Below are 13,787 nucleotides of genomic sequence, written 5' to 3' on the forward strand. Positions count from 1 at the left end.
TAGACCCATAGAATCACAGAATCACAGGATCATAAAATCACACACCCACAGAACCACAGAATCATAAAGTCATAGACCCATAGAATCACAGAATCACAGGATCATAGAATCACAGACCCATAGAACCACAGAATAACAGAATCATAAAGTCATAGACCCATAGAATCACAGAATCACAGGATCATAAAATCACAGACCCATAGAACCACAGAATCACAGAATCATAAAGTCATAGATCCATAGATCCATAGAACCACAGAATCACAGAATCATAAAGTCATAGACCCACAGAACCACAGAATCACAGAATCATAGACCCATAGAACCACAGAATCATAAAGTCATAGACCCATAAAACCACAGAATCACAGGATCACAAAATGTTTAAGAGTCAGTACTCAAAACAAAGTTCAGTCTGTCTGTTCAGTCTGTCTGGTGTTTTTCTGCTGGGCAGTCCAGCATTTCTCTCTGGCTTAGCTTTGGGGATAACACACTGGCGTAGTGACCTTGAAAACTAAGTTCCAACAACCTCTCTGCTTCTTGTCTTTCTTCCTTTTGCCAGGGGGGTCTGGGGAAGGCAGGGAAGGGGGAGGCAGTGGGGCAGCTTCCCTGACTTTTCCCAGGAGGGTTTTGTGCTGTTTCTGTTAATTGTACATATTTGTAAACATTGTAAGTAGTGTATATTTATACATATTCATTGCATGCCATTGTAGACCGTAGTTTTTGCTTGTCAACACAGCTTCATTTCCTTTCAAACCGAGCTAGTCTGGTGTTGTTAATGTGGGAGGGAAATTTAAACCCACCACACTACAGCATCAGAGGACATTGTTTTTTCCCTTTTCCCCAACAGATTCAAAGACCTTTCTTAAAACAACACATTTATCTGGTTTGAGTTCATGAAAGCACACCTTGAAAGACTCAAAGATAGGTTAATCCTTGTTTCTGTGCTCACAAATTCAAGTGTTGGGAAGACCCGCTTCAAAACTCTGTTTGACCCTGAGGCCATCACATCATCACTCAAGGATCTCTCCAAGCCCTTCCAGCCATCTTGTTGCCAATTCCACCACGTTCTAGAGATGATCTGCAGGTTACCTCTCCTTGCTCAGCCAGACAAGTCTCATGCTCTGAGATGATTTCTGGGTGAATCACACCTGTCTATTACTATCTAAGTCAACTCTTCTAATGCTGTTCTTTACAACTATGAGTCAAGGTGCAAACGAGGAATCCAATTTTGGTATCTCAGAGATAATTATCAACAATACGAAGTACAGAACATTGAGACATAGCTGGAAAAATCTACAGGGATTGTAAGGATACAAATACTAGATTATTCCTAAATGTTCGTAGAAAAGGTTGTATGTTTGTGAATTTATACAAATGTCTCTATGGATCCCAAATAATTTTAATAGCTTGTTATATTTGTGTTGGTTCTTAATTGGTAGATTTGGTGAGCTTTGATTTTTCTTTCTTTAATTTCTTTAGTGTTGTTGTAGAGACTCAGATCTGTTACATGTTCCAACCCCCGTGTGACATCAGCAGGTGAAATCTGCCCTTTGGTTTAATGCAAAAATAATGATTCACTGGAGTAACTGCTTTAGTTCCTGCAGCATTGTAGAGACTTTCATCCATTTCATCCATAAATCAATCTTCTTTTCCTTCTTTCTTTCTCTTTCTCTTTCTCTTTCTCTTTCTCTTTCTCTTTCTCTTTCTCTTTCTCTTTCTCTTTCTCTTTCTCTTTCTCTTTCTCTTTCTCTTTCTCTTTCTCTTTCTCTTTCTCTTTCTCTTTCTCTTTCTCTTTCTCTTTCTCTTTCTCTTTCTCTTCTCTTTCTCTTTCTCTTTCTCTTTCTCTCTTTCTCTTTCCTCTTTCTCTTTCTCTTTCTCTTTCTCTTTCTCTTTCTCTTTCTCTTTCTCTTTCCTTCTCTTTCTCTTTCTCTTTCTCTTTCTCTTTCTCTTTCTCTTTCCTCTTTCTCTTTCTCTTTCTCTTTTTCTTTCTCTTTCTCTTTCCCTTTCTCTTTCCCTTTCCTTTCCCTTTCCTCTTTCCTTTCCCTTTCCTTTCCTTTCCCTTTCCTCTTTCCTTTCCTTTCCCTTTCCCTTTCCTTTCCTTTCCCTTTCCCTTTCCTTCCCTTTCCCTTTCCCTTTCCCTTTCCTTTCCTTTCCTTTCCTTTCCTTTCCTTTCCTTTCCTTTCCTTTCCTTTCCTTTCCTTTCCTTTCCTTTCCTTTCCTTTCCTTTCCTTTCCTTTCTTTCCTTTCCTTTCCTTTCCTTTCCTTTCCTTTCCTTTCCTTTCTCTTTCCTTTCCTTTCCTTTCCTTTCCTTTCCTTTCCTTTCCTTTCCTTTCCTTTCCTTTCCTTTCCTTTCCTTTCCTTTCCTTTTCCTTTCCTTTCCTTTCCTTTCTCTTTCCTTTCCTTTCCTTTCTTTCTTTCCTTTCTTTCTTTCCTTTCTCTTTCTTTCTTTCTTCTTTCTTTCTTTCTTTCTTCTTTCTTTCTTTCTTCTTTCTTTCTTTCTTTCTTTCTTTCTTTCTTTTCTTTCTTTCTTTCTTTCTTTCTTTCTTTCTTTCTTTCTTTCTTTCTTTCTTTCTTTCTTTCTTTCTTTCTTTCTTTCTTTCTTTCTTTCTTTCTTTCTTTCTTTCTTTCTTTCTTTCTTTCTTTTTTCTTTCTTTCTCTCTTTTCCTTTCTCTCTCTATTTTTCTCTTCCTCTCTTTGTTTTTCCCTTTTTGTATCCAACGATGACAAATGTAGAATCCTACACCTGGAGGCCAGCAATGTGCACTTGTGGCCAGGAAGGGCAGTGATTTCCTGAGAAGCATGAACAACAGTGTGACCAGCAGTCGAGGGAGGTTCTCCTTCCCCTATGCAATGCCCTAGAGAAGTCACATATGGAGTACTGTGTCCAGCTCTGGGCTACCCAGTTCAAGAGAAATTGGGAACTACTGGAGAGGGTCCAACAAAGGCCATGAAGATGCTGAGGGGACTGGAATATTTCTGTGATGGGGAAAGGTTGAGGGATCTAGGGATGTATAACCTGGAGAAGAGAAGACTGAGAATTCTATATCATTGCTAATTGATATCTAAACAGTGAATATCAAGAGGGTGAGGCTAATGTTTTTTAGTGATGCCTAGTGATAGAACAAGGGGCAATGAACACAAACTGGAACACAAGAAGTTTTACCTAAACTTGAGGGAAAACTTTATTCTGAGGGTGTTGGAACACTGGACCAGGCTACCTAGAGAGGCTGTGTAGTTTCCTTCTCTGGAGACTCTCAAAACCTACCTGGACACATTCCTGGGCAACCTGCTCTAGGTGATCCTGCTTTAGCAGGATTATTTGACTAGATGATCTCTGGAGATCCCTTCCAACTCCTACCATTTCATGATTCTGTGATGGCAAGTGCAGTACCTCAAGGTATCTTGGTTTATCAGCTCTACATTTATTTGGTTGCTTTCTTAGTACTCAGTGGACCCAAAGATGCCCACACACGAGTGACAGCTTAGAGAAAATGAAATTCTGTATTTCTTTTGGATGTTTTATGGTTGCCTGTTTTATGCCAGCAAATTGAAGCAGAACAGCCTGAATTAAACAGAGGAAGTCTAGGAAATGTGCCAGCTAATAAATGCTACACAAAACAGGGAATCCCACCTGCTTGCAGATGTCCCTCTTGTTTTGTGGGACAGGAGCAATGCATTCAGTACTGTTATACCATTATAAGTCATTCCAGTGAATTCCCAAAGCAGAGTATTTCTATGGTGCAATCAATATTGGCACAGATTCCTCCCAACAGAGTTCAAAGTGGAGCAGAAGGATGTGAATACAAGCTGAGAAAATCAGTTTTAATTGTTCTTTGGAGTAAATCCAGTATACAAGAAGTGACATTCCATCAACTGTTTCTTTTTTCCCCTACTGTTGATAAAAAAACCAAAACTCCAAAATACAAAACACTTCTATTCTTACAATCTTTTAGGGAGATATGGAGGGAGTGGAGCTTACCTACTGCCAGATTTTAAGGAAAACAGAAATGCAAGATGACTGTTTGGAAACTTCACTGTTTTTCTAGTTACCTCCAGAGAAGAATTTCAGGGTAATCTGAAGGCAGTTAACTTCAACTGCCAAAAAAAGAAATAAGTACAGATACTAGGAAATGTTAACAACCTTGAGAGTGAGAGCAGGTAATAAAAATCTTGCTGATGATGGATGAGATAACCCAAAATATTTTATGTGCAACAAACATCCATGATTTGTTGATTGTAGGAAGTCATCTTAATACCTTTCAGACATGGATTATTGATTTCTGAGGCTAAGAAAGCTGAAAATATGCATTTTAGCTCTATTATAGCTCTCTGAGTCATCTGCTTTCACATGTACCATGCACACTTGCAGTGCCTTGGGACTGGATTCCTCTGAAAAAGAAGAGCAGCCCAATGAGAAAATCCTTTGGTTAAAAAAGAAAAAGAAAAAAAAAGATTAATTATTGTAACATCACTAATTTTAGTGAGGAAAATAGGCTTTGCTGAGTGTGTCATTATGACCTTTTATGAGATTTTGTTGGTGGCCACTCTGAACCAGCTGTTGGTGATGGTTTAGCTGATGTTGTGGTGTTAGCCTATAGGCTGGACTTGATGATCTCAGAGGTCTTTTCCAGCCTCAATAATTCTGTGATTCTGTGACCTCCTGCACCTATCAAGCCTTCACTGGGAAGGACGGAATTAAATCTCTCCACTTTCACAGGGGAAGAGTATGGAAAAGTATTTTGGAAGACTGAAAGTAACCAAAAGTCCTAGGAAAATCAAAGCAAGAACTAGATAATAAAATTCACAAAGATGAGGACAGTCTCCAGGAGAGAGACATCCTTTCCCCATTTCCAGAAGCAGGATGAAACTTCATGTATGAAACCACAATATGTATTTTTAAAGTTTTAAGAGCAGCCAGAGATAGGAGAAGCTGTGCAGCAGATTGACATCCAGAAACTGCCCCTTTCTGCTGCCTCCTATCTTCTGGTGGGCACCTAGCTGGGTTGCATGGGGGCTGCAGGAGGAAGCACATTGCACAGCTGAGATGTGGAAAGTTCAGATATAGCTGCAGAGGAACTGGTGTGGGAGTCAGTGTGGCCTGTGCAAAAGGTAACAGATTAAGCAAAGCATCATTTCAGCCTATCTTGTTCTCCTGGTTGGTGGGTGGCTCAAGGAGGTCTTGCACTTGCAGTTAAAACCCACTTTTGGGCTGATCTCAATATTTATTTCAGAAAAAAAAAAAAAATAAACCAAAAAAGGTTTCTTTAGCTGATTTTGAAGAAGTGATATTTCTATGAGAAACATCTGCGCTCAGAGGATTTGTCTTTTAAAATAAGTAAACCACTGTGTCCAGCTCTGGAGTCCTTAGCACAGGAAAGACATGGACTTGCTAGAATGGGTGCAGAGGTGGCCACAAAAATGATCAGAGGGCTCAAACCCTTCTGCTGTAAGGATAGGCTCAGAGAGTTGGGGCTGTTCAGCCTGGAGAAGAGAAGGCTGCAGGGAGACCTTGGTGTGATCTTTCAGTACTTTAAGGGGGTGGTAAGAAAGCAGGGGACAGACATTTCAGCAGGGCCTGTTGTGACATGGCAAGGGGTGGTGGTTTGAAAATAAAGGAGGGGAGGTTCAAAATAGGTAGAAGGAAGAATATTTTTACACTGAGGATGGTGAAACACTCCCAGGCTGCCCAGAGAGGTTGTAGAAGCTCCATCCTGGGAAAGCATTCAAGTTGTTTGGGGCTCTGAACAACTTGGTTTAGTTGAAGATGTCCCTAACCACTGCAGGGGGGTTGCTCTGGATGACCTTAAAAGGTCCTTTCCAACCCAAAACATTCTATGATTCTAGGAATGTCTGAGTCTGTGCAGAATCACAGAACTGTTTCAGCTGGAAAACTGGTGTAGGTTTGGGAATCTGCCCAAGTATAATTTTGGAAGGTTAAAAATCTCATTCTCTGTGCATGTCCATGTTGATGGTTGGACTCTATGAGTTTAGATGTCTTTTCCAACTGAAACAATTCTATAATTCAATGATTTGATGATTCTGTGATCATCTGTACACTGTCCTCTGCTTCTTCATGTGTGTTTTTATGTTGTCACATTATATGTTCAAAGCCTCCACGAGGTAAGCCTCACCTTCCACGTGATTTATAGACTCCAACCTTGCCAGAGACAGACACCTCTTTAAAAAGCAGTGGGACTTCTGAATCCATCTTTATTCCATAAATTCTCTAGAATTTAGCAATTGTTAGACTGGAGGAACCCAGCTCAGGTAAGGATTTGACAGCTCACAGCAGTGCTGTCTTCTTTATGGAAACATTATTCATTGCTGCTGTGCTCCTCATTACAGAATGGACACATTAACTGTCTAGGGGAAGAGCATTGTGCACAACCTGGTGTGGTGGTAATTCAGGATGCCTCTGAATTTATGCTGCATTAAATTGCAGCCCATTTTCACACATCAGGCTGTCATTATGTTTATGGTAGATTACATTTAAATCTGGTTTTGTTTAGCATGGATGGCTTACCAGGAAGACCTATTCCTGCATACAGTGGATTATATTGAAACACAAAATTGTATCCTGGGGAGGAATAACCCCTTGCACCTGCACAGGTTAGAGTTCCACCTGTTGGAAAGCAGCTTCAAGGAGAAGAACCTGGGAGTCCTTGTGGACAAGTTCCATCGATGTGTCCTTGTGGCCATGAAGGCCAGTGGTATTCTGGAGTGCATAGAGTGTGGCCAGCAGGTCAAAGGAAGTTCTCCTTTCCCTCTACTCTGCCCTACTCAGGCTACATCTGCAGTATTGTGTCCAGTTCTGGGCTTCTCAGTTCAGGAGATACAGGAAACTACTGGAGAGAGTCCAGTGGAGGCTATAAAGATGTTGGAGGGCCTGGAGCATCTCTGTGAGGAGGAAAGGCTGAGAGACCTGGGCCTGTTTAGCCTGGAGAAGAACAAGCTCAGAAGGGATCTTTTGAATTCTCAGCAGTATCTAAAAGGTGGGCACCATGAGCATGGGGCACAGTGGTGCCCAGTGACAAGAGAAGGGGCAACAGACCCAAGCTAGAACACAGGAAGTTTCATTTGAACTTAAGGAGGGATTTCTTTTGAGGGTGCTGGAGCACTGGACCAGGCTGCCCAGAGAGGTTGTGGAGTCTCCTTCTCTGGAGACTTTTGAAACCTGCATGAATCTGTTCCTGTGCAGCCTGCCCTTGGCAGGAAAACAAGTTGATCTCTAGGTCACTTCCAACAACATTCATTCCTTTACTGTATGATTCTATAGAATCATTAAGGTTGGAAAAGACCACCAAGATCACCAAGTCTGATTGCCAACCTAACACCAAGATCATCAAGTCCAACTGACAACCTAACACCACCGTGCCTACTAAACCCTGTCCTAAAGAGATGCAAATTATTGAGCTCAACACCATGAACTACCAGCTAATACAATTTTCCATGTCTTCTTTTATGTTCGCTGCCCTGCACCAAAATTTGCAGTGAATGATTTCACAGATTTCCACTCTGAAACCTAGTGATTTATTTATGCAGAGAGTGGAAAGTACATTGGGTTGTTTTCTTTACTAATTTGTTGCTTCTCATGCTTGTCAGTTAGATTTCGTTTGGAAAATACAAAAAAGAAGGAATATGCAAATCCAGCTTATGTTTCTGGAGGTTTCCCCCATATCAAAAGGATTCAGAATCAGTAGGGAAAAAAATAGAGAAAGAATGAATAGATTTTATTTGGAAGAAGCTCAATTATATTCAATATGCTCCATTATACTTAGGTATTTCATTATGTAGAATTCCTGGATTTCCATCAAAAAAATCTCTCCTTTCACTCCTCCTTACATTTTTCACCTAGAATATTTCCAGTTTGCAAAAACATAGTAGATTTTTGGATGTAAATACCAAATCTAAAAACTGTTCACCTTTTAAACTTGAAAGTTCCCTTTTTCCAAGACCTTTTAAATCCCATCCTAGAGTTTTTCTATTTTTAATTAAAGTCTGCAGATATGAACTGTTAGCATGAAAAGTTTGATTTGATGAAAAAAAAGGTGTTTTCCATCCTTGAATGTTTATTTGGTCTTGCAGCAGTGCTTTGGAATTGTGAGGAAGGATCTTTTTTACTCAGTAGTGTGTGAAAGCAAAGACGTTTTCTAGAGGGTTTGGTCAAGTTGTTATTTCTTGTTTGCAAATAGGGAATGCAGCATGCATTGAAAAGAAATTCAAGCATGGGAGCAGGCTACCCAAGGAAGCAATAGAATCAGCATCCTTTGAGATGTTCAAAAAACATGTGGACAGGGCACTTCAAGACATGGTTTAGGGGGCATGGTGGTGTTGTTTTGATGGCTGGACCTAATCATAGAATCATTTGACTTGGAAAGGACCTTTAAGATCATTGAGTCTAACCATTCTTAAAGGTCTCTTCCAAACCAAAATATTCTATGATTCTTAGCTTTGAGTCATTAAAAACTCTACCTTTTTTTTTTTTCTTTCCCCTTCAGCAAATATCAAGTGGATTTAGGAATATAAATTTGCTTCCCTTCCATACAAACATTTTTGAGTAGCAGTGGCAGATGTCTCTGCATGGAAGACCATGGCAACCAAAGCACTCAAGTTTTCCATACAGTGAGTGACTCTTGCTCCCTCCACTCCATCTTTTAATTGTCCAACTTTCAGTTTTTAGGTTCTCATAGAGGCTTAACCAACCAATCTGATGAACTGCCAAAGACTTCTTGTCCTACTGTGAGGACAGTGACTGAAAAACAAATTTGTCTATGGAGGCAAGCCTGTGTATTAACCATCTCCACTTTGCTCAGATGGGACTCTTGTTCTTTGGTGTGATGTAAGTCCAGTGTGCAGATATGACACCTTAAATAAAAGTAACTTTCACTGTTATCTTCCTTAGAGTGACTTCAAAAGTGCTCAGTTAGCAGAATTTGTTGAAGTTTACCAGTTAGATGAAAGAGTCTGCTGAGACATTTTGATTCTTGCCCAAAAGACTGTGCTTTGGAACACTAGGGAAATGCTTACCCAGACCTAGGAAAAATCAGAGGATTTTATTGCTGGAGTTGCTAACAACATTCTTAGGTACAACTGGACAGGATCTTCTGCACTTGGAACTTCATGGTTTTTTCAGACTCCTGCTCACTAGCGGATCACACATCACCTCAAACCTAAATCATGTTCCATATTATTAAAAGGTGCTGGAGCATGTCCAAAGAAGAGGGATGAAGCAGGTGAAGTATCTAGAGAACAAGTTTTGTGAGGAGCAGCTGAGGGAACTGGGGTTGTTTAGCCTGGAGAAAAGGAGGTTGAGGGAAGACCTTGCTGCTCTCAACAACTACCTGAAAAGAGATTGTAGTGAGATGAGTGCAAGTTTCTCCTTCCAAGAGACAAGTGGGGTCAATGTCCCTGGAGATTGAAGAAAAGACTGGATGAGACACTTAGTGCCATGGTTTAGTTGATTAGTTAGGGCTGGGTGATCGGTTGGTCTTGATTATCTTGGAGGTCTCTTCCAACATGGTTGATTCTGTAATTCTGTGACAAGGGGAGACTGCCTCAACCTGTGCCAGGGAAGGTTTAGATTGGATGTTAGGAAGAATTTCTTCATTGAAAGGGTTGTCAAGCGCTGGAACAGGCTGCTTTAGTGCAGTGGTGGAGTCCTCATGCCTGGAGATACTTAAAAGATGCAAAGATATGGTACTTGGAGACACAGCTTAGATGTGGACCTAGCAGTGCCCAGTTAATGGTTGGACTTGATCATCTTAAAGGTTTTTCTAACTTAGATGATTCTGTGGATCTATATTCCAAAGCCTCCTTTGGCTTTGATGCTTAGAAATATTTTCATTTTCAGCTAACATTCATTTGAGATGAGTTTGTCACTTTTTGTCCTGGTGCCAGCTTTAGCCTGCAGCTAAAATAATTCTGCCTCCTCCCTAGTGCTTGTCTAGAGGAAGAGTCGGTAGACCAGGCATCCTCCTACTCAGCTTCCAGTTCAAGCCAGGCTCTTCTAGTCTTTTCTACTAGAAGAAGCTCTTCTTAGCTCTGACAGTTCTTTCAGGCTTTTCCTGCTTACATTTCATGTTCAACCCATCTTGCCTGAGTGAAGGTGAATGGGCTTGCTGACAGTTGCCCAGAGAGGTGGTAGATGCCCCATCTTTGGAAACACAAAAGGTCAGGTTAGACAGGGCTCTGAGCAACCTGATCTAGTTAAAGATGTCCCTGTTCACTTCAGGAGAGGGGTTCAACTATTAAAGGTCCCTTCCAACCCAAAACATTCCATTTGAGGATGTGGAGATACATGATCATCTCACCTGAGGGCCGAGGTTCCATGCTACTCACCTATGCTTGATGTATGAACATCAAGGGTTCCCAAGACCCTCAAGCTCTTTGCTTACAACATAAGGAACGGAGGAAATGACTTCAAGATACATCAGAGGAGATTTAGATTGAATATTAGAAGAAATGTCCTTGATGAAAAGGTTCTTAAACACTGGAACAGGCTCCCCAAGGAGTTGGTTGAATCCCCATCCCTGGGGGTTTTTGAAAGGTGCAGAGATGTGGTGCTGAGGGACATAGTTTAGGACTAGACTTGGTGGAGTTAGGGAATGATTGGACTCAACAATCTTAAAGGTCTTTTCCAACTGAAATTATGCTGTGATGCTATGACAATAAAAACTAACCCCTGTGGTTAATGATCACCTATCTGCTGTCATCCAACCTCCTTTGCATGGAGGTCACAGCAGTGGCCACTGGAAATACATGGAAAAAGGAGACAGGGAAGAGTTGCCAACAGGGTGGTGTGTGCCAAACATCTCAACAGGTTCTAGAGCAGTGAGGTGGAGACCTCTCCTCAAGACCTCTTTCTTGGCAGCATGGCACTGGGACTGTCTGTCCCCAGACAAATGAACTCATGCCTCTAGCTCATTTGAAACCTCCCTTTTTAATCAGGCAGGCATTTTGACAGAGCTGGTGTTTGTTGCTGTGTGTATAAAGCTGGCTTAGGTTATTATTTTTTTAATGCCACAAGAGGAAAATGAAGCCTGTCACTCAGAAGTGACATTTTCTTTTCATTTTATCTTTTGCAACTATGATAAATAAGAATTTGAGACTAAAGTTTGTTGTTTTCATACAGTCATACAACTGTTCCAGTTGGAAAAGTCCTGTAAGATCTCTGAGTTCAACCATTGACCCAACACCACCATGGCCATTAAACCATGTTCTGAAGTGCCTTGCTTACACTTTTTTTGAACACTTTCAGGGTCAGAGGCTCTGCCACCTCCCTGGGCAAGCTATAAACTCCTTCTGAACTCCCTTCATCTAGAAATTATCCTGGAAGAGATTCTCTTCACCAGACAATTCAATTTATATGAGATCAAAAGTCATGGGAAAGCAAATAAGGAAAGTCATTATAATTTTGTCTGTTTTTTGCCTGGTCCCACGAGATATGACTGTACTGTCGCTGCTGCTCCTCAGTGGCATCTTTCATAAAGCTCAAATGCCTCAAGAAGCTCAAACTTGGTGGCACTATGAGACTACTTCATCTGGGTCCCATCCGACAAGAATTTTCACGGTCAAGAAAATTTATTCCAAGCTCACATCTTTGTTCTATGTCATTCTTCAGCCACAGAAAATAAACCTCCTGCCTGCTGAGCCCAATCTATAAATTCCAACCCTCCATCAGGGTAATGCTGTTGACATGAACCAGGAAAGAAAGGTAAGCCTGGACATCAGTGCTGAGCTGAAACTCAAGAGTTTTTTTACTCTTTCCAGAAAAAAGCTGATGGCACAGCACACAGCTCATGCCTGTGTTCCATCAGTGCCACCATGAGGAACAGAACAACCCCTAGCAATGGCAGGAGGAGCTGGGTGGGCAAAGGAAAATGCAACAAGGGCAGACCTAGGGTGGGGAAGGACCTAACTCAGACTTCCAAGGCACCCATTGTTTCCCATTGTATATTTCCTGCCAGTAAGAGAGAAGGTTTGCCAGTTTATAGATGAAACTGTGATGGGGAAAATCTTTCCCCCATCTTCTCTACCAGCTTTCATTGAAGAAGTGTGAGAAATGCTCAGGGCTTTGTAATGGAGTGAAGTGGAGAAGTGAGATCTAACTGGTTTTCCCAGCAGGGAGAGAAATGAGATGGCTCTAAATTTACATTTAGGAATGCTTTTTGACAGCAGTGTTTTCTACAGCCTCATGTTATTGCTCCTGGGTAAGACAGAGATGTGAGACTAAGAAAGCTGCCTTGGTAGGCTGGATCTGTGATCTGCCTTCTCCTGAGGCTGCAGTAGGTGCACCAGAAGATGAAATGCTGTCCTAGAGGAGGTTTTCTTAGGTGCTACAGATCACTTTAGGATGTCAAAGCCTAAAAAATACACTTGTTGTGTATGATGGAATTGTCTGTTTATAAATTCAGTGTCAATAGTCTTTCTTTTTATTGTTTTTTTCAATGATAGTCCACGACTAGGTGTCCAGATTTGCAGGATCAAGTTAACCTAATTTCCTATAGCTGCCTTAAGTTATTTCCTTAACCTAGAAAATCATGGTCTGGTCTCCTGAAATCATCTGTGGTCTTTCCATCATCAAAGAATCATAGAAAGATGTAATCCTAGAATGCATCCATTTGGAAGGGACCTATAAAGGTCATCTAGAACAATCCCCCTGCAGTAAACAGGACATCCCTAACTAGATCAGGTTCCCACTATCATTGGTGGGAAGGATGTGCTGTGAGAGAGAATTTCAGCTGTGAGAGAAAAGTTCAACCCTCTGTCATGGGGAGGTGAGAGAGCTCCTGCTCTCTCTGCATGAATGGCAGAAAGAGTCTATAGCATTTATTCTAATGTTAACTCTCCTCAGACTAAAGGCTACTGCACATAAATGACCTTTCCCTCTATATCCTATTTTTCCATTGTTACATTTATGGTCAAGAAAAAGAAAAAAAAAAAGGGGGGGGGGGGGGAGTGTGGAATCAAAATCAGAGAGATTAGAAGAGTTAATCGTGAACGTACTCTTTATTAGGTATCTCAATAAGTGGTAAATTAATGTTGGATGCCTGCATTAATAGTCCTCAGCCCACATAGTGAGCACTTCTCATTTGAAAAACTTTTTTATTCCCTCCTTTTCTTTTCTTTTCTTTTCTTTTCTTTTGTTTTCTTTCTTTTCTTTTCTTTTCTTTTCTTTTCTTTTCTTTCTTTTCTTTTCTTTTCTTTTCTTTTCTTTTCTTTTCTTTTCTTTTCTTTTCTTTTCTTTTCTTTTCTTTTCTTTTCTTTTCTTTTCTTTTCTTTTTCTTTTCTTTTCTTTTCTTTTCTTTTCTTTTCTTTTCTTTTCTTTTCTTTTCTTTTCTTTTTCTTTTCTTTTCTTTTCTTTTCTTTTCTTTTCTTTTCTTTTCTTTTCTTTTCTTTTCTTTTCTTTTCTTTTCTTTCTTTTCTTTTCTTTTCTTTTCTTTTCTTTTCTTTTCTTTTCTTTTCTTTTCTTTTCTTTTCTTTTCTTTTCTTTTCTTTTCTTTCTTTTCTTTTCTTTTCTTTTCTTTTCTTTTCTTTTCTTTTCTTTTCTTTTCTTTTCTTTTCTTTTCTTTTTCTTTTCTTTTCTTTTCTTTTCTTTTCTTTTCTTTTCTTTTCCTTTCTTTTCTTTTCTTTTCTTTTCTTTTCTTTTCTTTTCTTTTCTTTTCTTTTCTTTTCTTTTCTTTTCTTTTCTTTTCTGATGCAGGCTGGGAAAGAATCTGGAAAGATTCAAGACCTACCTGGAGGTGTTCCTGTGCAACCTGCTCTGAGTAAACCTGCTTCAGCAG

Source organism: Indicator indicator, chromosome 12 (assembly GCF_027791375.1).
Source record: "Indicator indicator isolate 239-I01 chromosome 12, UM_Iind_1.1, whole genome shotgun sequence".
NCBI lineage: Eukaryota > Metazoa > Chordata > Aves > Piciformes > Indicatoridae > Indicator > Indicator indicator.